Source organism: Haliotis cracherodii, unplaced genomic scaffold (assembly GCF_022045235.1).
Source record: "Haliotis cracherodii isolate W230 unplaced genomic scaffold, xgHalCrac1.p SCAF_6, whole genome shotgun sequence".
NCBI lineage: Eukaryota > Metazoa > Mollusca > Gastropoda > Lepetellida > Haliotidae > Haliotis > Haliotis cracherodii.
Genome location: NW_027266319.1, coordinates 698,025 through 723,341, shown reverse-complemented (window position 1 = coordinate 723,341; position 25,317 = coordinate 698,025). Strand labels below are relative to the sequence as shown.

Genomic DNA, 25,317 nt, shown 5'->3' with positions numbered 1-25,317 from the left:
CTGGCGGCATTGAGAGGCGAGTCGTACAGTACCTTGACGAGACACACTGACGGCAGTGAGAGGCTAGGCTTAAAGCACCTTGACGAGGCACATTGACAGCAGTGAGAGGCTTGGCTTAAAGCACCTTGACGAGACACACCGACAGCACAGGTGAGAGGCGAGCCGTACAGTACCTTGACGAGACACACTGACGGCAGTGAGAGGCGAGTCGTACAATACCATGACGAGACACACTGACTACAGTGATAGGCTAGGCTTAAAGTCCCTTGACGAGACACACTGACGACAGTCAGAGGCTAGGCTTAAAGTACCTTGACTAGACACACTGGCGGCAGTCAGAGGCTAGGCATAAAGCACCTTGACGAGAGACACTGACAGCATTGAGAGGCTAGGCTTAAAGCACCTTGACGAGACACACTGACGGCATTGAGAGGCTAGGCTTAAAGCACCTTGACGAGACACACTGACGGCAGTGAGAGGCGAGCCGTACAGTCTCTTGACGAAACACTCTGACGGCAGTGAGAGGCTAGGCTTAAAGCACCTTGACGAGACACATTGGCAGCAGTGAGAGGATAGACTTAAAGCACCTTGACGAGACACCCTGAAGGCAGTGAGAGGCGAGGCGTATAATAACTTGACGGGACACACTCATGTCAGTGAGAGGCTGGGCTTAAGGCACCTTGACGGGACACTCTGACGTCAGTGAGAGGCCAGGTGTATACATAGTACCTTGACGAGACACAATGACGACAGTGAGAGGCGAGTCGTATAGTACCTTGGCGAGATATATATTGATCGTTTCTTCAGACGATCATTTTCACCTGTAGCTTTGCATAAATTGACAGCTCGATTCTACAATGGATCGGTTTTTTCATGACTGCCTGGATAATATATTCAACGGCGAACGTGACGGCAATGATCCCGCAGTTGATGATAATTGGGTTTACAATTTTTTCTCGTTTTCTTGAAGTCTTATGTGCAATGGTGCCAATTGGAATGCCGACGAATATACATTCACCTTTCTCCAAATAGAGGTTCCAAATATGAAAATAAATAGCTTTAAAAATCTTCAAAAAACTTTACCTATCACTTCGTCATCCACTTAGATATTGGGAGATGTAGAAGTGCTCTAAAGCCTACGAACGACTGGAGGAAACCAGACGCTATGAGTAGCTTGGTCTGTCTTGGTTAGTTGTGTACACTGTTAAATATCGTCAATATCATCATAATTATCATCATTTACCAGACGTAAGTTTTGAATTGAGGACAGTTCCTTCCGCCCTTGAGTCGCGACGCTTGTTTCCGTTGTTATTGAAAGTTCGAAATAGAAGTTCCCATATAGCAGTGTTCCTTGGTGTTTTGTCCAAGATATAACTCCGTATTCTTTGTGTTCCAGATATAGACAGTACATATATTACGTCGGTAACGTCAACGCCATCTGCAACAACGTCATCATGCGGCTACTGTTGGTGTTCCTGCTCCTCGCGCTGGTGATTCTGCCTGCTGCCGAGGGATGGAGACGGCGGAGATGGCGACGCGTTATAAGGAGAGTGCAAAGATACTACTGACTGTACAAGGACATACGAAGAGGTAGATATATAATATTATGTACATGATGTACAAGGATAGATGACATTCTTTTAACCCACAGAATCTGCATTACTCCGAGGGGTTGGCGTTATGCATCACGGTCTAGTAAAGCCCCAGGCATAGTAAGTAGTAAGTGCAGTATGTGAGACACTACTGTATCTGTGGAGTCATCGCCATCTTCAGCAGCCGGAATGGTCTTCACTAGTTAGTAGAAATTATTTCCTCTGCCAACTGGTATTATCTCTCTCTCTCTCTCTCTCTCTCTCTCTCTCTCTCTCTCTCTCTCTCTCTCTCTCTCTCTCTCTCTCTCTCTCTCTCTCTCTCTCTCTCTCTCTCTCTCTCTCTCTTATGCAATCAAGGGTAACTAGACTTCTGTACGTTGCAGGTTACCACTTTTACGGACGTGACGTGGACAACGTCGACGTTGACCTGAATAAGGATGGCGTAATTGACCAATCAGAAGCCGAAAAGGTTATTGATGCGCGTGCAGCAAAGGAACTCCTTCCTCTGGCGGATGAAGACGGTAAGTGGGCGTAAGATTATATTTAAAAAGTTATCTATTAAAGTATATACGAATGGCATGTGTAGTATTGTCTGATGCGAAGAACAAACTTTCAAATTACATTTAGTGATAAACTGTATATTATTTACAGGCAATTCTCAAGTCAGCGTTGATGAATTCACCAGGAGCATGCGTGAGCTGATGACCTTTGGTTCAGGTAGTCCAGCTTATATCAGACTTGATAATTGAGTGAATGAATGTCGTTAAAACAGTCAACTATATTCCAACAATATCACAGCAACCTGTAAATAACCACTTCTGGACCTGCCAAACCAGTGATGGAAAGAATGAGCAACAACTTTCTACACAATGAAAGTTGACACACAATCAGCCATCCACCCACCCACCCACCCATCCACTCACTCACTCACTCACTCACTCACTCACTCACTCACTCACCCACTCACTTCCCCATCCACCCACCCACCCACTCACGCACTCACTCACTCACCCGCCCACTCACGCACTCACTTACTCACTCACTCACTCACTTCCCCATCCACCCACCCATCCACTCACGCACTCACTCTTTCACTGTCCCATACACCCACCCACCCACCCACCCACTCACTCACTCACTCTTCCACCCGCCCTATCACTTACTCACATACTCACTCTCTCACTCACTTATTCACTCACTCAACCCACCCACCCAACCAACCACCCACTCACTCACTCACTCACTCACTCACTCATTCACCCACTCACCCACTCACTCATTCACTCACCCACCCACCCACTCACTCACTCACAATCGTTTGGAATAAGCATGATTGTCGTGTAGTTACCAGCGGATCTTTGCTCCATGACAAGTATTGTCAGCTCGCTATTTTGCCCAGAATGTTCATAGTGAGTGAGGCAGTGCTATGTCCTCCTACAGGAGCAGATTTAACAACACATCTATATGTAGCCAGCAGGGCTTGTTCCTTTTGAAGATACTGGGCCTTCTCCAGACTAACAGGCCTACAACTAAGTGACTGAAAAACTCCTCACCCCTATACGTTGTTTCCTGCACTCTGAGATTAAATCTTGGCCACCATTTGCCTCATTTCATGGCGATTTATGAGCAAACAAAGAATACACAATATTACAAAGTGGCTGACGGTTGTCATTCTACCGAGATGATCCAATATAAAAAACATGAAACAGTGACGGGTGAAATTTTGACTAGCAACACGGGCCATTTACATTTCAGCAAGCCCTTTGTCATATTAAATGAGTTAAGTCGACCCTGTCCTATATTCCCCTGTCTGTTGTCAGACGCTGCTGAGGAGGAGGAGGACGATGCCGACCTCAACTCCAGCGAGTAGTGACGTCACTTCACAGCATCCTGAGCAAATAAAATGCAATGACTGCACGCGGTGTTGTGTGATTACTGAAAATCGGATGTTGGTTGGTTGGTTGGTTTATTGTTTAACGCCGCACTCAGCAATATTTGAGCTACCTGACGGCGGTCTGTAAATAATCGAGTCTGGACCAGACAATCCAGTGATTAATATCATGAGCATCGACCCATGCAATTGGGATCGATGACATGCATCAACCATGCACCACCCGATCCCGTCAGTCGCCTTTAAAGACAAGCATAGTCGCCTTTTACGGCAAGCATGGGTTGCTAAAGACCTATTCTACCACGAAATCTTCACGGATCGAAAATCGGATGTAGTGAAAGCGCAAGTGGACATCAACATAGCGAAGATGGTCGAGCCTTGACGGGAATTGTCGACTTCACAATAACACATAATGCTTATTCTATTTTCAAGTATTATATTGATTGTCTCATATGTCTTACAGTCCTGTCTCAAAACCTGTCACCCAGGGACGGGTAAACTGGTAAAGGGGACATAACTCTTCCCAAACTAAAGTTCGATAAGTCCGCGCGAGTCCGTGCTTTGACTGGAATATTACATGCGCTTCATCGCATAGATGACCTGCGTCGAACAAGGTAAACTTTGAGCAATCAGACGTCCCTGTTGTATCAAGGGAATACAGGCGAATCCTGTACACTGGCTGGGTTAACTGTACCGAGTGGTATTCACTGTAAGAATGGTGGAATCTCTGAATGATTCACAGACAACCAAATGCCAATTCTTGGTCCATACGACCAATGCAGTATTGCCGGCACTCTCACTCACTCACTCACTCACTCACTCACTCACTCACCCAGGTATATATATATATATATATATATATATATATATATATATATATATATAAATAATCAAGGTTATAGACATCTAATTCTGTTTTCCTCAAAATATGATAATGATAGGTCATTTTTAACTCTGTGTCTGAGTGGGGTATTCATGTTAAACTGCGGCATGGTATCTCAGTGAGCTATCACTATAAATCGGCATCAGTCCGGACTAGTACAAGCAGCCACACAAACAAACACACGTACATGCACGTCGCTATATAAGTGCAATACTCTTGGATGCGACGTTAAACCCCATTTCACCTCACCTCACCTAGTCCGGACTAATGCCGAATCTACTAGCGCACTTAGATACAATGCCACAGTTTAATATAAATACACCACGCAGACACAGTATACTGAGTCCGAGCCGACCAGTCCTTGTTTTAGCCCCTTGGTGCCAAGCGCCAGGCAGGGTAACAGCAAGTACCATCTTTCAACGTCTGTAGGTATGACGCGGTCGAGGATCGAACCCTGGACCTTCCGCTCTCCGGGCGGACGCTCTACCACTAGACCACGGAGGCGTGTGTTTTCACACCGGAAGTTACATGTTTAAATCCAGTGTCTCATGAGTTCTCGCGGCGTAACGGTTAGTCCCGAGATGTAACGAGATCGGACTGTCCTTGTGTTTTGCCTGCCATCAGCGAGGTTGATAGATGAGCGGGTCTGGTGCCGGGAGTCTATGCGGGCCCCTGTTTTTGTCAATGAGGAGGTACATGAATCACATTCCTTGGAAGGAGCACAAAACAAGCCCATTCCATCTCATGCAATCTCTTTGATATCTGCTGAAGCTCGCCCAACTGCTGGTTCGTGTTACAAACATGCATTTATGGGTCCTGTAGGCTGAGTAGTAAGCAAGTCTTCAGCACCATGGGATGTTTAGATTCACACCTTAGTTTGCTATCCTGTTCATTTCGCAAGAAAATATTGGGTTCTTTTTAATATTCTTCAAGTGGATGCCTATAAGGGGAGGGCTATTCGTGGGGGTGGAGGGTTGGGGCTTGGGGGTGAGGTGTGGGGTTGGAGGGTTGGGGGTAAATGGTAAAGTGGTTAATCTGAACTTGACGTCGGTCCAGTATTGTAAGTGTTTACACTAAACTTCGGTGATATCGAACTCAAAGGACCCCAAATTTTAGTTCGGTATAACCATCGATCGTTATAAGCAGATATATAGCAAATGGATGAGTGAAAAAAAACAGTTCATTTTATCTGTTTGTTCGATATAAGTGTGTTCGTTATAAACGTAGTTTATTGAGGGCTCGAGCTGTCTGCATGAAGTGCTGGCTCAGCCGGTCTGTTGTGCCTGACTGACCTTCGCAATCCTGCTATATCGTCTTGCATCCCGATCTGCCGATCTCTCACCTCCCCACACCCAAACATTCTACCCTCCATCCAAGCCAATCTCTTCAAACCCGACCCCGACCCCGACCCCGACCCCGACCCCGACCCCACCCTCAGAGACAAGTGCGGGTAACTTTCACCATTCTTCCGTGGGCTGGCTTGATTAAAGAAGAGAGACATGTATTATGAAATAAAACATGTGCTCGTCTACGTTTACACGTGTTTAAGAACTAGAAAGCTCAGATTGTAGCTCGCTCCATGTGCTCGATAAGTGATGTTAACATAAACAGCCCTTGAGTGTCAAACCGAAATCCGGGTTTGGATCTGCGTTTGTTTGTTTGTTGTTTTACGCCGCATTCACCAATATTCAAGATATATGACGACGGTCTGTAAATAATCGACATCATGAACATCGATCCACGCAGTGCGGATTGATGACAGGCATCAACCAAATCAGCCTGACCACCCGATCCTGGTCGCCTTTTACTACAAGCATTGGTTGCTGAAGGCCTATTATACCCCGAATCTTCACGGGGACAAGCATGGGTTGCTGAAGACCTATTATACCCCGAATCTTCACTGGGACAAGCATGAGTTGCTGAAGACCTATTCTATCCCGAATCTTCACGGGGACAAGCATGGGTTGCTGAAGACCTATTGTACCCCGAATCTTCACGGGGACAAGCATGGGTTGCTGAAGACCTATTCTATCCCGAATCTTCACGGGGACAAGCATGGGTTGCTGAAGACCTATTGTACCCCGAATCTTCACGGGGACAAGCATGGGTTGCTGAAGACCTATTCTATCCCGGATCTTCACGGGGACAAGCATGGGTTGCTGAAGACCTATTCCACCCCGAATCTTCACGGGGACAAGCATGGGTTGCTGAAGACCTATTCTACCCCGGATCTTCACGGGTCCTTATTTGAATCTGCAGGTTGTACCAGCCCTGATGTGCACTGTTGCTAAGTACGACATACAGCTATATGAATTCATAAATCTGAACTTTGTTCGTACATTGATAAATAGCTGTAAGTAGCTGTAGTCAGTGTGACGTTTTGACATCATACACAACGATTGTCATATATCTTCCTCCAACGGTATGTCGTCAGCGGTGTCCGGAGCGAGGTGTGTGATGTCAGAAGGCGGTCATTTCTTTATTAATGTCCATTAATCCGGCCAAGTGGTTGTAGGAATCTTTGCCCCAGGCAAGGCGTGTCACAATCCATCATTGACTGACCACCTCGTAGTGTCCAGGGCGCTGACCAAGGGCTGACCGTTGTTGTCAGTAGGTGGCCTACCCCAGACACAATTGAACACGCCTCTTTAGTCGTTACTGCAGCAATATGACGACACAGTGTTTAGTGTTTAGTAGGGCTGGGACTAGTCCAAATTTACTACCCGGGTACCCATCATCCTATTACCCGACCCTACCCGGATACCCGCTGTAGATATCTAGAGATAAGTACAAACTGTCCGATTTGGAAAAGTTTGACCGTAGCCCTTGCAAAATGTATTTAGATACACGTGTAAAGCGATCTGGGCATGCATACACTGAAGTTTGCTTAATGAAGTTTTATCTTAAATCAAATATATAAAAGTCAGAAGGAATGACTGCACAGTCAGAACGAAATGGGAACATAAGTTACTTGTAGTGTAACCATAGAGGTTTTAGATAATTTTTGTCATTAAACAATATCCTACTGTGTCCTACTCAGGACCTACTCGACCCGAGTACCCGAGTTACCCGTCCCAGGGATAGTGTTTAGTGGGTGGAAGGGCGTGGCTGTATACGCCTCTTTAGTCGTTATTGCAGAAATATGACGACACAGTGTTTAGTGTTTAGTGGGTGGAAGGGCGTGGCTGTATACGCCTCTTTAGTGGTTATTACAGCAATATGACGACACAGTGTTTAGTGTTTAGTGGGTGGAAGGGCGTGGCTGTGTACGCCTCTTTAGTCGTTATTGCAACAATATGACGACACAGTGTTTAGTGTTTAGTGGGTGGAAGGGCGTGGCTGTGTACGCCTCTTTAGTGGCTATTACAGCAATATGACGACACAGTGGTTAGTGGGTGGAAGGGCTCGGCTGTATACGCCTCGTTAGTCGTTTTGCAGCAATATGACGACAAAGTGTTTAGTGTTTAGTGGGTGGAAGGGCGTGGCTGTATACGCCTCTTTAGCCGTTATTGCAGCAATATGACGACACAGTGTTTAGTGTTTAGTGGGTGGAAGTGGCGTGGCAGTATACGCCTCTTTAGTCGTTCTTGCAACAATATGACGACACAGTGTTTAGTGTTTAGTGGGTGGAAGGGCGTGGCTGTATACGCCTCTTTAGTCGTTATTGCAGCAATATGACGACACAGTGTTTAGTGTTTAGTGTGTGGAAGGGCGTGGCTGTGTACGCCTCTTTAGTCGTTATTGCAGCAATATGACGACACAGTGTTTAGTGGGTGGAAGTGGCGCGGCTGTGTACGCCTCTTTAGTGGCTATTACAGCAATATGACGACACAGTGTTTAGTGTGTGGAAGGGCACGGCTGTATATGCCTCGTTAGTCGTTTTGCAGCATTATGACGACACAGTGTTTAGTGTTTAGTGGGTGGAAGTGGCGTGGCTGTATATGCCTTGTTAGTCGTTATTGCAGCAATATGACGACACAGTGTTTAGTTGGTGGAAGGGCTCGGCTGTATACGCCTCTTTAGTGGTTATTACAGCAATATGACGACACAGTGTTTAGTGTTTAGTGTGTGGAAGTGGCGTGGCTGTATATGCCTTGTTAGTCGTTATTGCAGCAATATGACGACACAGTGTTTAGTGGGTGGAAGGGCGTGGCTGTATACGCCTCTTTAGTCGTTTTGCAGCAATATGACGACACAGTGTTTAGTGTTTAGTGTGTGGAAATGCGTGGCTGTATACGCCTCTTTAGTCGTTATTGCAGCAATATGACGACACAGTGTTTAGTGGGTTGAAGGGCGTGGCTGTGTACGCCTCTTTAGTCGTTATTTGCAGCAATATGACGACACAGTGTTTAGTGGGTGGAAGGGCGTGGCTGTATACGCCTCTTTAGTCGTTATTGCAGCAATATGACGACAGGGGACGCAGGGATGGGCTTCACACATTGTACCAATGTTTGGAATCGAAATCGGATCTTGTAGTGGTAAGCGAACGACTAAACCATTGTGCTACCCGATCTTTAATCAAAGGGATTAAAATCAGGGGAGAGCGTGCTATTCACACCACATGAACCAGTCTGTAAATACATCACATGTAAATACGACATCTGTTATAACGTCACCAGGTAAAAACGACATGTGTAAATACGTCACCTGTAAATATTCTGCCTGCAACTACGACACCTGTAAAAAGGTCATCTGGAAATACGTCAACTGGAAATACGCTACATGGAATGCGCCACATGTAAATATACTCCCTGTAAAACGTCATTTGTAAATATGTAACCTGTAAATATGTTACCTGTAAAGACGCCATCTGTAAATATGTTACCTGTGAAGACGTCATCTGTAAATATGTAATCTGAAAATACGCCATCTGTAAATATGTAACCTGTAAATACGCCATCTGTAAATATGTTACCTGTAAAGACGTCATTTGTAAATATGTTACTTGTGAAGACGTCATCTGTAAATATGTTACCTGTAAAGACACCATCTGTAAATATGTAACCTGTAAATACGCCATCTGTAAATATGTAACCTGTAAATAGGTCATCTATAAGTATGTAAGCTGTAAATATGTAACCTTTACATACGTCATCTGTAATTATGTACCCTGTAAATATGTAACCTGTAAGTACGCTACCTGTAAATATGTAACTTGTAAATACGCTTCATGTAAATACGTCATCTGTAAATACACTACTTGTAAATACTTCATCTGTAAATTCGTAACCTGAACATACGTCATCTGTAAATATGTAACCATTATTTACGCTACCTGTAAATATGTAAACTGTAAATATGCTATCTGTTAATATGTTACCTGTAAATACGCTACCTGTAAATATATAACCTGTAAATACGCTATCGATTAATATGTAGCCTGTAAATACGCTACCTATAAATATGTTACCTGTAAATACGCCATCTGTAAATATGTAACCTGTGAATACGCTACCTGTAAATATGTAAACTGTAAATACGTTACCTCTTAATATGTAACCAGTAAATATGTCAACTGTAAATACGCCATCTGTAAATATGTAACCTGTTAATACGTTTTGTGTACATATATAATCTGTAAATACGCCATCTGTTAATATGTAAGCTTTAAATACGCTACATTGAAATATACACAATCTGTATTGTGCCACCATTAAACATTCCGCTTTCAAATTATTCAATGGTTAATCGTATCTCAGTCACACATGTCCAGTTTTAAGCTCATATAGTATAGATACCGGCTGAAAGCGTTACCAATCGGCTGAACGTGTGTGCCAAGCTAGAAACCAGGATCTACCTGCTGACACGTGTGAGATACTTATGGATAGGCACATTTCTTGTATTGGGTCTAGAAGCATTCTCTCTTTGAGCGTCCAGGCATGTAATGTGTTGAGTTTATGTGTCTATTTCAGATTTATGACTTCCACATGGCGCATGCCTGTTTGTGAGTTCAACTGGTTCTACTATTGATAGGCGCAGCTAGCGATGCGCTTTTATACATCCCACAGACAGGAACTCAGTCAAATAGGGATTTTACAACTTTCCAACAAGACACATGGCCAAGAAAACAACATGACGGACCACAAAGCATTCCCTGCCTAGTGTCCGGGGGGTAACAGTTTGAGGAGAGTGGTGGATAAAGAATGACGTCTCCGCCGGCAACCTAAAATATTGGTCTGTATGTCCTGGAACAACAAACACTAGACCTCAGGTGCGCGGCGAGGGTACCGGCCTGCAGGTGCCATAACCCTATGTAATGGCCACTCCTGCTGGCTGCTGACGCACTTCCACCAACACTTGGCACATTTCGAGACGTCCACAAATGTATATACGGGTAAAATAGATGTTTATTCCCGAGTCTGAAGATACTTGTTGTTGACCCGATAGAAGGTTACTGGGGGATGGTGTAGTGTTATATACAGGTTCTGGATTGCACAAGGACACAGTGACGCCCATGACGCACATGTATTCTGTAGCAGTGTTTGTAGTGAGTCAGGTTGGTCTTACCGTTGTTTGGGAGAATATATTAGTTATATAACGATGTGGAAGTTTTAATGGGGATGAAGAGCCAGAAATGCTACAGGTGTTAAACGGTGACAAGTTTGTTTGTTTGTTTGTTTGTTGTTTAACGCTGCACTCAGCAATATTCCATCTGTATGACGGCGGCCGACTTTGGTGAAACCCATGATGTTAGACAACAACTGTGGTCCTGATAAACCAAGAATAATGAGGAGGATGAATCTTGGATTCTACCAAAGGTTCCTTATACAAACGTTATTTAAACAGCTGACTGGAAATAAATCTCCAAGTGGGAGGTATCAGGTTGAGGATATAAAATTGAACCACGGACCTATATAACAAGTGCGTGATTGAACACAAAGAGCTTGATAAATTCTTGTGAAAATTTGTTCAATGGTCAGCAAATTAAATTTCATATAGATTTTAGGAAGATATAATGTCTGGATAAATATTTGAAGCTCGGTGACTGGTAAAGCCACGGACAAAATAGTGATAGCGCTACGAGTCCCTTTTTCTTTGGAAAGAAGAGCGTGCCTAACATAGGCCAAGAACTGGTCTGCTGAATTGAGCACACCACCGCTATACCCACTCTGGTATCAATAAAGGATATGTTTTGATAAGTTCATCATCAACTTTAAATGAGGTGATTCAAGTTGTATTTGTTCTTTAGAATCTATGCCACCAAATGTCGCCATATAGGTGTATATGTGGTTACAGAAGTACGCCGGGCGCATCTCTGACATTTCGACCGACTTCCGCAACCTCGAAATGCCTCTTCATTACCATGACTGTGAGCTTTCAATAACAGTGATGATTCTCTCCAAAAAAAGGTTCCCTGTACATTCGGTCCCCCACCCCCCACCCCACCCCACCCCACCCCACCCCACCCCACCCCGCCTTCCCAAACAGAAAACCCCGAGATGACATTATGGATACACGTGTGTGGAGTAGACAATGTGGGGGCAGCAGGTACACGTGTGTGGAGTAGACACCGTGAGGCTACACGTGCACGTGGAGGCACCAAGGGAGTTCAGCTGAGACTCCGGGCAGCAGGTACACGTGTTCAGTGCAGTACCCTGAGCTTGGATCGGGAAATATGCACACAACGCTAAACATGTGTAATTTCCGATATTGTACCGACTGCCACTGACATTAACGCCGCCAGACATTGACACATCCTACATGGTGAAAATGAAAAACTATACCTGATAAAAACAAAACTATTAGGACGGCCCTCGTACTTAGCCGTTTATATATGTACCTACTTACTTAGCGTTAGCCGCATTCAGCGTTTACATATCTACCTTGCCGTTTATATATATACTACTATCTACCAAAAAAGAACTCAAATCGTAAATACGTACTCAGATGAGCGTTCAATCTTATAAGCATTATGACGTCATATAGCAACGTTTACATCAGCGTTTATATATCGCAGTTAGATCAGCCTGTGCAGCTTTGATTACAAGGAAAGAGTTCAGTGAGTACTTAAACGTCAGGTAGACTTGTATCTTTAGTGTGATCACGAGGCATCGCGACCAGCATCCTCCCGAAGCAAGGGAGTTAACTTACTATAACAGTCCACTTTCCACGCTTGCCGAACTAGGCTGGAATTTCATGGCTCGATAGTGGCGCCACCGGTGGCTATTACGAGTTATGTCAATTTGTATGTTCCTCCTATTGACCAATCAGATTCCACCTCTCATATCACTAGCATTTGCATCGAATAAAATGGCGGCACCCACTAAATATCAATGATCGATAATCAAGAATTTATATTGTTACAAAACGGGTCTTACCTCGCAAAGTGCATCAAATCACTTGAGCACCTCGATTAAAAACAAAATCGGCAAAATATATGTCGACGCCCAATTGATAATACACATGCTTTGCAAATCCTGCAGTCGACTGAAATCTGCACGTTGAAATCCATGTCGTTTACAAACCGTATATCTAGCCCGTTACGCGATTTCGATTGGACTATGCATAGACTCGTTGGTCCAGCCAAAATGTAACTCCGGAATTCCAGCTAAGTTTTTATCAAGGGTGGAAACTGACTTTAACAGTCAGTTAACTCCCTTGCCTCGGGGAGATGACCGACCAATGTCAAATGAAGACTGAAACCGACACACGGACACTCGCGACTGCAGATATGGAACCGAACATTTCACATACTCAGGCTGAACCTGTGGCGTGAGTTTCCTGGTAGCTGCATCACGCAAAAACACTTCCAGTGATGCATACATTGGCAGCGGCAGAGTGACACGTCATCGGTGTAGTGGCGGAAGGCGGTGCGGTGAATGAGGAGGGTAGTTTTTAGCAACCTACGCAACTGGCATGTTCTAGTTTTTGTATGGTCCCCAAACGACTCACACTTTCTTTAACTGTTATACGCAATAGTTTTTCCTATTGCAATTAAGCGCAAGTTGGAGAAAGCAATGCGTCAGCTTAACATAATTTTACACGTAGTTCTCTTCACTTTGGAAGCCAGTAAGCCTTAAGGTTGTATGTGGATGAGCCTCGTCATGAAAGGGTTTTCTGATACCACCAGCGGGCAAACACCGGTTACCGAATGGTAGAGACACCTTCACACACCCCTGTCGGAATGGTAGAGACACCTTCAGACACACCAGGCGGGATAGTGGAGACACCTTCAGCCATCTTCAGACGCTCCTAGCGGAGTGGTAGAGACACCTTCACATACCAGGCGGGATAATAGAGACATCTTCAGACACTCCTTGTCGGATGGTCGAGACACCTTCAGACACACCAGGCGGGGTAATAGAGACATCTTCAGACGCTCCTTGTGGGATGGTAGAGACACCTTCAGACACTCCTGGCGGGGTGGTGGAGACGCTTTCAGACACTCCTTGGAAGGATGGTAGAGACACCTTCAGACACTCCTGGCGTTGTGGTAGAGACACCTTCACACACACCAGGCGGGGTAATAGAGACATCTTCAGACACTCCTTGTGGGATGGTAGAGACACCTTCAGACACATCAGGCGGGGTAATAGAGACATCTTCAGACACTCCTTGTGGGATGGTAGAGACACCTTCAGACACTCCTGGCGGGGTGGTAGAGATACCTTCAGACACACCAGGCGGGATGGTGGAGACACCTTCAGCCATCTTCAGACGCTCCTAGCGGGGTGATAGAGACACAACTGGCGGAGTGGTAGAGACACCTTCACATACCAGGCGGGGTAATAGAGACATCTTCAGACACTCCTTGTCGGATGGTAGAGACACCTTCAGACACACCAGGCGGGGTAATAGAGACATCTTCAGACACTCCTTGTGGGATGGTAGAGACACCTTCAGACGCTCCTGGCGGGGTGGTGGAGACACTTTCAGACACTCCTGGCGTTGTGGTAGAGACACCTTCAGACACTCCTGGCGAGATGATATAGATACATCTTCAGACGCTCCTGGCGGGGTGGTGGAGACACCTTCAGACACTCCCGGCGGGGTTGTAGAGACACCTTTAGACACTCCTGGCGAGATGGTAGATACATCTTCAGACGCTCCTGGCGAGATGGTAGAGGCACCTTCAGACACACCAGGCGATGTTGTGGAGACACCTTCAGACGCTCCAGGCGGGATGGTAGAGACATCTTCAGACGCTCCTGGCGGGGTGGTGGATACACCTTCAGACACTCCTGGCGGGGTGGTGGATACATCTTCAGACGCTCCTGGCGAGATGGTGGAGACACCTTCAGACACTCCTTGCGAGATGGTAGATACATCTTCAGACGCTCCTGGAGGTGTGGGAGAGACACCTTCAGACACTCCTGGTGGGACGGTGGAGACACCTTCAGACACACCTGGCGATGTAGTGGAGACACCTTCAGACATTCCTGGCGGGGTGGTAGAGACACCTTCACACACACCAGGAGATCTTGTGGAGACACCTTCAGACACTCCTGGCGTTGTGTAGAGACACCTTCAGACGCTCCTGGCGAGATGGTAGAGGCACCTTCAGACACACCAGGCGATGTTGTGGAAACACCTTCAGAAGCTCCTGGCGAGATGGTAGAGACACCTTCAGACACTCCTGGCGAGATGGTAGATACATCTTCAGACGCTCCTGGCGGGATGGTAGAGACATCTTCAGACGCTCCTGGCGAGATGGTAGAGGCACCTTCAGACACACCAGGCGATGATGTGGAGACACCTTCAGACACTCCTGGCGGTGTGGTAGAGACATCTTCAGACGCTCCTGGCGGGGTGGTGGATACACCTTCAGACGCTCCTGGCGGTGTGGTAGAGACACCTTCAGACACACCTGGCGAGAGGGTAGATACATCTTCAGACGCTCTTGGCGGGGTGGTGGATACACCTTCAGACGCTCCTGGCGAGATGGTAGAGGCACCTTCAGACACACCGGGCGATGATGTGGAGACACCTTCAGACACTCCTGGCGAGATGGTAGAGACACCTTCAGACACTCCTGGCGAGATGGTAGATACATCTTCAGACGCTCCTGGCGGGATGGTAGAGACATCTTCAGACGCTCCTGGCGAGATGGTAGAGGCACCTTCAGACACACCAGGCGATGATGTGGAGACACCTTCAGACACTCCTGGCGGTGTGGTAGAGACATCTTCAGACGCTCCTGGCGGGGTGGTGGATACACCTTCAGACGCTCCTGGCGGTGTGGTAGAGACACCTTCAGACACTCCTGGCGAGATGGTAGATACATCTTCAGACGCTCCTGGCGGGGTGGTGGATACACCTTCAGACGCTCCTGGCGAGATGGTAGAGGCACCTTCAGACACACCGGGCGATGATGTGGAGACACCTTCAGACACTCCTGGCGAGATGGTAGAGACATCTTCAGACACTCTTGGCAGTGTGGTGGATACACCTTCACACACCAGGCGGGGTAATAGAGACACCTTCAGACACTCCTGGCGAGATGGTAGATACACCTTCAGACGCTCCTGGCGAGATGGTAGAGGCACCTTCAGACACACCGGGCGATGATGTGGAGACACCTTCAGACACTCCTGGCGAGATGGTAGAGACATCTTCAGACACTCCTGGCAGTGTGGTAGAGACACCTTCACACACCAGGCGGGGTAATAGAGACACCTTCAGACACTCCTGGCGGGGTGGTGGAGACACTTTCAGACACTCCTTGTGGGATGGTAGAGACACCTTCAGACACACCAGGTGATGATGTGGAGACACCTTCAGACACTCCTGGTGTTGTGGTAGAGACACCTTCACACACACCAGGCTGGGAAATAGAGACATCTTCAGACATTCCTGCCGAGATGGTAGAGACACCTTCAGACACACCAGGAGATGTTGTGGAGACACCTTCAGACGCTCCAGGCGGGGTGGTGGAGTCACATTCAGACACTCCTGGCGAGATGGTAGAGGCACCTTCAGACACACCAGGCGAATTTGGGAAGAGACACCATCAGACGCTCCTTGGAGGGGTAGGGGGGAGTGGGTGTGTGTGTATGTGTGGGTACCGACGCTATCGGACACTACTGAACGTGACTCAAGACTTCCACCCTTTGGATACTACTCGCAAGGTTTCCTGACACAGATGTAGATATGGTCCAACAACTGCCATGCTACAATATCGGTCTGCTCCATAAGAATTGAGTACCCTAAACGCTGGGATTGCGTACACTCTAAATCACGTCTCAGAGTTAAAATACAGCTATGATAAAAACGTTTTTAGTTAAGGTCCATTAAAACTTTTTGGAATTCAAGCTAAAGAATGTTCTCTCGCTTCTGTCGTCCAAACACGCTTTCTGTTTTTACAGCACTTTGACACGACAGAACACTTCCGTTCGTTCCGGAACAGTTTTATTTTACCTGACAATTCTATATAGGAGACAACGAGATGCGTCCCTCCGCTGCCTGGGGGTGTTTGCCGACAGCGAGCAGTATCGATTCTTATCCAAACAAAACAAATTGACAGTAAGTTTTTGTGGAGTCGCCATTGCCTGGGTGTTACAAGTGCCACGTGTATCGTTGATGAAGAGCTTATTTCTTGTCATCCGGTCCAAAAAGAGGATTCTCCACACTGATGGATGGGGGATGTAGTTTGTAACGCACACGATCGCGCTGAATATTGTCAATCATTTATATTAATAACTGGAAAGAGGTGGCTTCAATCATGTCTTGGTTCTTTGTGGATCACAGAACAGCCTTGAAACAGGCATAATTAATTAGTGACATTGGTCCTTGGAAGACGATTGGCTGGATTGACCTCGGGGGTGATGGGTCGGTGGCGTAGACGGGTGGTTGTTGGGTTGGAGGTGGAGATCGGGTGGTTGTTGGGTTGGAAGTGGAGATCGGGTGGTTGTTGGGTTGGTGGCGTAGATCGGGTGGTTGGTGGCGCAGATCGGGTGGTTGGTGGCGTAGATCGGGTGGTTGGGTGGTTGGTGGCGTAGATCGGGTGGTTGTTGGGTTGGTGGCGTAGATCGGGTGGTTGGTGGGTTGGTGGCGTAGATCGGATGGCTGGTGGGTTGGTGGCGTAGATCGGGTGGTTGGGGGGTTGGTGGCGTAGATCAGGTGGTTGGTGGCGTAGATCGGGTGGTTGGTGGCGCAGATCGGGTGGTTGGTGGCGTAGATCGGGTGGTGGTTGGGTTGGTGGCGTAGATCGGGTGGTTTGGGGGTTGGTGGCGTAGATCGGGTGGTTGGTGGGTTGGAAGCGTAGATCGGGTGGTTGGTGGGTTGGTAGCGTAGATCGGATGGTTGGTGGGTTTGTGCACAAATTAGTTGATATATTCTGCCATTTTTATACTAAAACAATGAAATTTTCTCTGAAGTCGCACACATATTTGCTTCCTATCTGGTGCAATCCGGCCAAAATGGACGGTGTAATTCTGATCTGCAGAGACACACCAGGCGATGTTGTGGAGACACCTTCAGACGCTCCAGGCGGGATGGTAGAGACATCTTCAGACGCTCCTGGCGGGGTGGTGGATACACCTTCAGACACTCCTGGCGGGGTGGTGGATACATCTTCAGACGCTCCTGGCGAGATGGTGGAGACACCTTCAGACACTCCTGGCGAGATGGTAGATACATCTTCAGACGCTCCTGGAGGTGTGGGAGAGACACCTTCAGACACTCCTGGTGGGACGGTGGAGACACCTTCAGACACACCTGGCGATGTAGTGGAGACACCTTCAGACATTCCTGGCGGGGTGGTAGAGACACCTTCACACACACCAGGAGATCTTGTGGAGACACCTTCAGACACTCCTGGCGTTGTGTAGAGACACCTTCAGACGCTCCTGGCGAGATGGTAGAGGCACCTTCAGACACACCAGGCGATGATGTGGAGACACCTTCAGACACTCCTGGCGGTGTGGTAGAGACACCTTCAGACACTCCTGGCGAGATGGTAGATACATCTTCAGACGCTCTTGGCGGGGTGGTGGATACACCTTCAGACGCTCCTGGCGAGATGGTAGAGGCACCTTCAGACACACCGGGCGATGATGTGGAGACACCTTCAGACACTCCTGGCGAGATGGTAGAGACACCTTCAGACACTCCTGGCGAGATGGTAGATACAACTTCAGACGCTCCTGGCGGGATGGTAGAGACATCTTCAGACGCTCCTGGCGAGATGGTAGAGGCACCTTCAGACACACCAGGCGATGATGTGGAGACACCTTCAGACACTCCTGGCGGTGTGGTAGAGACATCTTCAGACACTCCTGGCGGGGTGGTGGATACACCTTCAGACGCTCCTGGCGGTGTGGTAGAGACACCTTCAGACACTCCTGGCGAGATGGTAGATACATCTTCAGACGCTCCTGGCGGGGTGGTGGATACACCTTCAGACGCTCCTGGCGAGATGGTAGAGGCACCTTCAGACACACCGGGCGATGATGTGGAGACACCTTCAGACACTCCTGGCGAGATGGTAGAGACATCTTCAGACACTCTTGGCAGTGTGGTGGATACACCTTCACACACCAGGCGGGGTAATAGAGACACCTTCAGACACTCCTGGCGAGATGGTAGATACACCTTCAGACGCTCCTGGCGAGATGGTAGAGGCACCTTCAGACACACCGGGCGATGATGTGGAGACACCTTCAGACACTCCTGGCGAGATGGTAGAGACATCTTCAGACACTCCTGGCAGTGTGGTAGAGACACCTTCACACACCAGGCGGGGTAATAGAGACACCTTCAGACACTCCTGGCGAGGTGGTGGAGACACTTTCAGACACTCCTTGTGGGATGGTAGAGACACCTTCAGACACACCAGGTGATGATGTGGAGACACCTTCAGACACTCCTGGTGTTGTGGTAGAGACACCTTCACACACACCAGGCTGGGAAATAGAGACATCTTCAGACATTCCTGCCGAGATGGTAGAGACACCTTCAGACACACCAGGAGATGTTGTGGAGACACCTTCAGACGCTCCAGGCGGGGTGGTGGAGTCACATTCAGACACTCCTGGCGAGATGGTAGAGGCACCTTCAGACACACCAGGCGAATTTGGGAAGAGACACCATCAGACGCTCCTTGGAGGGGTAGGGGGGAGTGGGTGTGTGTGTATGTGTGGGTACCGACGCTATCGGACACTACTGAACGTGACTCAAGACTTCCACCCTTTGGATACTACTCGCAAGGTTTCCTGACACAGATGTAGATATGGTCCAACAACTGCCATGCTACAATATCGGTCTGCTCCATAAGAATTGAGTACCCTAAACGCTGGGATTGCGTACACTCTAAATCACGTCTCAGAGTTAAAATACAGCTATGATAAAAACGTTTTTAGTTAAGGTCCATTAAAACTTTTTGGAATTCAAGCTAAAGAATGTTCTCTCGCTTCTGTCGTCCAAACACGCTTTCTGTTTTTACAGCACTTTGACACGACAGAACACTTCCGTTCGTTCCGGAACAGTTTTATTTTACCTGACAATTCTATATAGGAGACAACGAGATGCGTCCCTCCGCTGCCTGGGGGTGTTTGCCGACAGCGAGCAGTATCGATTCTTATCCAAACAAAACAAATTGACAGTAAGTTTTTGTGGAGTCGCCATTGCCTGGGTGTTACAAGTGCCACGTGTATCGTTGATGAAGAGCTTATTTCTTGTCATCCGGTCCAAAAAGAGGATTCTCCACACTGATGGATGGGGGATGTAGTTTGTAACGCACACGATCGCGCTGAATATTGTCAATCATTTATATTAATAACTGGAAAGAGGTGGCTTCAATCATGTCTTGGTTCTTTGTGGATCACAGAACAGCCTTGAAACAGGCATAATTAATTAGTGACATTGGTCCTTGGAAGACGATTGGCTGGATTGACCTCGGGGGTGATGGGTCGGTGGCGTAGACGGGTGGTTGTTGGGTTGGAGGTGGAGATCGGGTGGTTGTTGGGTTGGAAGTGGAGATCGGGTGGTTGTTGGGTTGGTGGCGTAGATCGGGTGGTTGGTGGCGCAGATCGGGTGGTTGGTGGCGTAGATCGGGTGGTTGGGTGGTTGGTGGCGTAGATCGGGTGGTTGTTGGGTTGGTGGCGTAGATCGGGTGGTTGGTGGGTTGGTGGCGTAGATCGGATGGCTGGTGGGTTGGTGGCGTAGATCAGGTGGTTGGGGGGTTGGTGGCGTAGATCAGGTGGTTGGTGGCGTAGATCGGGTGGTTGGTGGCGCAGATCGGGTGGTTGGTGGCGTAGATCGGGTGGTTGGGTGGTTGGTGGCGTAGATCGGGTGGTGGTTGGGTTGGTGGCGTAGATCGGGTGGTTTGGGGGTTGGTGGCGTAGATCGGGTGGTTGGTGGGTTGGAAGCGTAGATCGGGTGGTTGGTGGGTTGGTAGCGTAGATCGGATGGTTGGTGGGTTTGTGCACAAATTAGTTGATATATTCTGCCATTTTTATACTAAAACAATGAAATTTTCTCTGAACTCGCACACATATTTGCTTCCTATCTGGTGCAATCCGGCCAAAATGGACGGTGTAATTCTGATCTGCAGAGATTCCATACCGTGCAGATCAGTGTATGCATTGCCATATCGCCATACAACAACAGTACTTAGAGAAACACAACCTAGAAAGACCCCGACCACCGCCAGGTGGCGCCCATCACCCGGAGAGTGCCTCGGAGCCAAGGTGCGACACCCGGCGCCCTTTTCACCTCGCCCTGCCCTGCCTCACGTCCTGGCGCCCTACCCCCGGGACCTCTAGCAAAGGTGTGTGCCCTACCCCGGGGCCTCCCCGCCCACCTTCCTTCCTCCGCCGAGCTTTTCCACGTGTGTCTGCCATCAATACCAGGGAGATTGGGTTTCTAAACACAATTACCTTGCCAGCATCTGACTGTTGCTTGTTTATTTGTCTTCTATTGAATTAAATTGATATTTCATAATTACACTCAACCCTCAGCGCGCTTTCACTGACACGTCCCTGGAACATGTTTACAAGAATGACGTGCGAGTGCTCGGCCCTGATAGGGGGTGCTGTGTGTTTGTTATCGTTCTGGTTCAGTCGCCTGCCCCGAGGACCTTGGGTTTAAATGCAGATAATTAGAATAACCCGGAAAAGTAATCTAAGATTGCCATTTAAAAATAAAGACATTAACACTGTTGTTTTATCTCCACTGTTTAAACACGTCGGACATGAATATAGACGTCAAATAGAAGTGGATTCCACATGCAGTTGAATGTAAAACCTTGGTTAGCAATCATGATAAAATCCGGACAACCTTGTACATGGTGCCATAACTACTGATGTATCCGGGCCGTACCAAATATATACGCCCTCGTCGGATCATAACCCTGAGCTGAGTGCCATGCGCGGAATATTCTCGATACAAACCGACAGCATAGTTTAACATTTTATTTCATTGTTATTGCACAAGAAGCCACTTGGAGATATTGCCGAACTTGGAGCATGGTATTGCGTCCATGCGTAGTCTATCAGGAAGAAGCTCGCGGAGGGCTTTTATTTAACCTAACGTCCCATTGGACGGATTAGAAAAACAGGAGGTTATTTGTTGGCTCTCAGAGGAAGGTAGTTGTAAGTACACACACGCTGGTCGATAAAAGTAATCTTTTCGCTCATTTTCAGGCGCAGCGTGAGTGATCCAGTAAGATCTTCTATATTCTAAATCAGACAATTTTCCAACTGTATTTTTCTAAATCTCGTCTCACCAACGTGACCTACCGAGAGTGCAATAATTGAATACCATAAAAACATTTCCCATTTGTGGTATGGTGTTATTCATCAAACTGCGATTTCATCAAGATAATTGAAAATAGTTGAAGATGCGAATAATCGTTATTGAATCCTTGTGTCTCGTAAAGCCACGCGAAACTCCGACCACGTCTCGCGTTGTGTACAGTGAATGAGGCTAAATACCCAGCTGATTACAATTTGAATTCATTGGGGAGGCTGTGTGACGCTACACAATTTGCGATTGGGTTCATAAGTATTGTTTAGTTCAATATTCCGGCAGTGGTGACTACGTGATGTGTTTATTGCTGGGGTCGGGGATGACATGGTAGCCTGTCGTAATTTGAAACACTAATCAGCAAGTGCAATATCAGTGGGTTTTTTAAGATTATAAAAAAGAATAGATGAAGGGAAAATAATAGTGACAACACTCGGCGGAGCTTGGGGAGTACTTAAAGGCGCAGTTCGACCCGTGAAGATCTGGGTGGGATTAGGTCTTCAGCAACCCATGCTTGTCGTAAGAAGCGACTAACGGGATCGGGAGGACAGGCTTGCTGAGTAGATCGATGCTCATGATGTCAATCACTGAAATGTGTCTGGTCCAGACTCGATTATTTACAGATCGCCGCCATATAGCTGTATTATTGCTGAGTGCGGCGTTAAACAACAACCAATCAACTAAAGGCGCAGTTCGACATGGTACAGGCACATGGAGAGTGGGGCCAGTTAAGTCAACTCCGTCCGTCGTCCCCATCTCTGTGTAGTGAGAGCCAAGTTCTGTGTTTCAACTGAGAGAATGAGCAAGAGCGCGCGTAAGTGAAGGAGTCTGAGAAGAAGTAGATTAGTGAGCGAGGGAAGGAGTAAATGAGTGAGTGAGGAAAGGAGTAAATGAGTGAGTGGGGGAAGGAGTATATGAATGAGTAAAGGAAGGAGGAAATGAGTGAATGAGGGGAGGAGTAAATGAGTGAGTGAGGGAAGGAGTAAATGAGTGAGTGAAGGGAGGAGTAAATGAGTGAGTGAAGGGAGGAGTAAATGAGTGAGTGAAGGGAGGAGTAAATGAGTGAGTGAAAGGAGGAGTAAATAATTGAGTGAGGGAAGGAGTAAATGAGTGAGTGAAGGGAGGAGTAAATGAGTGAGTGAGGGAAGGAGTAAATGAGTGAGTGAAGGGAGGAGTAAATGAGTGAGTGAGGGAAGGAGTAAATGAGTGAGTGAAGGGAGGAGTAAATGAGTGAGTGAAGGGAGGAGTAAATGAGTGAGTGAGGGAAGGAGTAAATGAGTGAGTGAGGGAAGGAGTAAATGAGTGAGTGAAGGGAGGAGTAAATGAGTGAGTGGGGGAAGGAGGAAATGAGTGAGTGAGGGAAGGAGTAAATGAATGAGTAAGGGAAGGAGTAAATGATTGAGTGAGGAAAGGAGGAAATGAGTGAATGAGGGTAGGAGTAAATGAGTGAGTGAGGGAAGGAGTAAATGAGTGAGTGAGGGACGGAGTAAATGAGTGAGTGGGAGAAGGAGGAAATGAGTGAGTAAGGGAAGGAGTAAATGAGTGAGTGAGGGAAGGAGTAAATGAGTGAGTGAGGGAAGGAGTAAATGAGTGAGTGAAGGGAGGAGTAAATGAGTGAGTGAGGGAAGGAGTAAATGAGTGAGTGAGGGACGGAGTAAATGAGTGAGTGGGAGAAGGAGGAAATGAGTGAGTAAGGGAAGGAGTAAATGAGTGAGTGAGGGAAGGAGTAAATGAGTGAGTGAGGGACGGAGTAAATGAGTGAGTGGGAGAAGGAGGAAATGAGTGAGTAAGGGAAGGAGTAAATGAGTGAGTGGGAGAAGGAGTAAATGAGTGAGTGAGGGAAGGAGTAAATGAGTGAGTGAGGGAAGGAGTAAATGAGTGAGTGAGGGAAGGAGGAAATGAGTGAGTGAGGGAAGGAGTAAATGAGTGAGTGAGGGAAGGAGTAAATGAGTGAGTGAGGGAAGGAGTAAATGAGTGAGTGAGGGAAGAAGTAAATGAGTGAGTGAGGGAAGGAGTAAATGAGTGAGTGAGGGGAGGAGTAAATAAGTGTGTGAGGGGAGGAGTAAATGAGTGAGTGAGGGAAGAAGTAAATGAGTGAGTGGGGGAAGTAGTAATTGAGTGAGTGAGGGGAGGAGTAAATGAGTGAGTAAGGGAAGGAGTGAATGAGTGAGTGAGGGAAGAAGTAAATGAGTGAGTGAGGGGAGGAGTAAATGAGTGAGTAAGGGAAGGAGGAAATGAGTGAGCGAGGGGAGGGGTAAATGAGTGAGTAAGGGAAGGAGGAAATGAGTGAGTGAGGGACGGAGTAAATGAATGAGTAAGGGAAGGAGGAAATGAGTGAGTGAGGGAAGAAGTAAATGAGTGAGTGAGGGGAGGAGTAAATGAGTAAGGGAAGGAGTAAATGGGTGAGTGAGGGAAGGAGTAAATGAATTAGTGAGGGAAGGAGTAAATGAATGAGTAAAGGAAGGAGTAAAGGAAGGGTAAGGGAAACAGTACTGGCAGGGAGAAAGTGTTCTGTGACTTGGGGAGAGTGAGCGAGTTTGGGAGACTCGAATACCTAAATGAGGATTTGCGTCAGTGGGGTAAGTAGGGAGGTGGTGAGCATGTGACTGAAGGTTGTGGTTGAGTGAGCGAGCGAAAGGAGAAGAGAATGAGGAGATATATAGGTGGAAAGGAGTGAAAGAAAAGCGGAAAGTGCGTGATGGAAGTGGTGAATGAGGGGAAGAGTAAATGAGTCCCAGTTTAAATGCTCAAGTGTTTCCCCTTCTAGGCTCCACACTTCAAAGCCCTTCCTTTCCCTGCTTAACGCATGGACTACTTTGTCTGTCACTTCGTTTAATCTATGAAACAAGCCAGTCAACAGATTTCACTCGTTGTGTTGTTTCGTTGTGTTGTATCCGTTGTGTTGCTGTGCATTTTGTTGTTTCGTTGTTTCGTCGTTCCGTTGTTGTGCCGTTGTGTTGTTTTGTCGTTATGACGCTGTAAAATCTATGCCGTTTTGTAGTTCTGTCGTTGTGACGTTGTGTTCTTTCGTCATTGTGCCGTTGTGTTATTTCGTTGTTTCGTTGTCGTTGTGTTGTTGTACCATTGTGTTGTTTCGCCGTGCCGTTGTTGTGCCGTTGTATTGTTTTGTCGTTATGACGCTGTATTTCTATGCCGTTGTATAGTTCTGTCGTTGTTCCGCCATGCCGTTGTATCGTTTCGTCGTGGTGCCGTTGTGTTATTTTGTTGTTGTGCCGTTGTGTTATTTCGTCGTTGTGCCGTTGTGT

At 47.2% G+C, this 25,317-nt stretch overlaps 1 pseudogene; it reads left to right on the top strand.

Annotated features, from left to right (window-relative positions):
- The first annotated feature begins 1,400 nt into the window (after positions 1 to 1,400).
- Positions 1,401 to 3,509, top strand: LOC139445833 (uncharacterized; annotated as a pseudogene).
- The last annotated feature ends 21,808 nt before the right edge of the window (positions 3,510 to 25,317 follow it).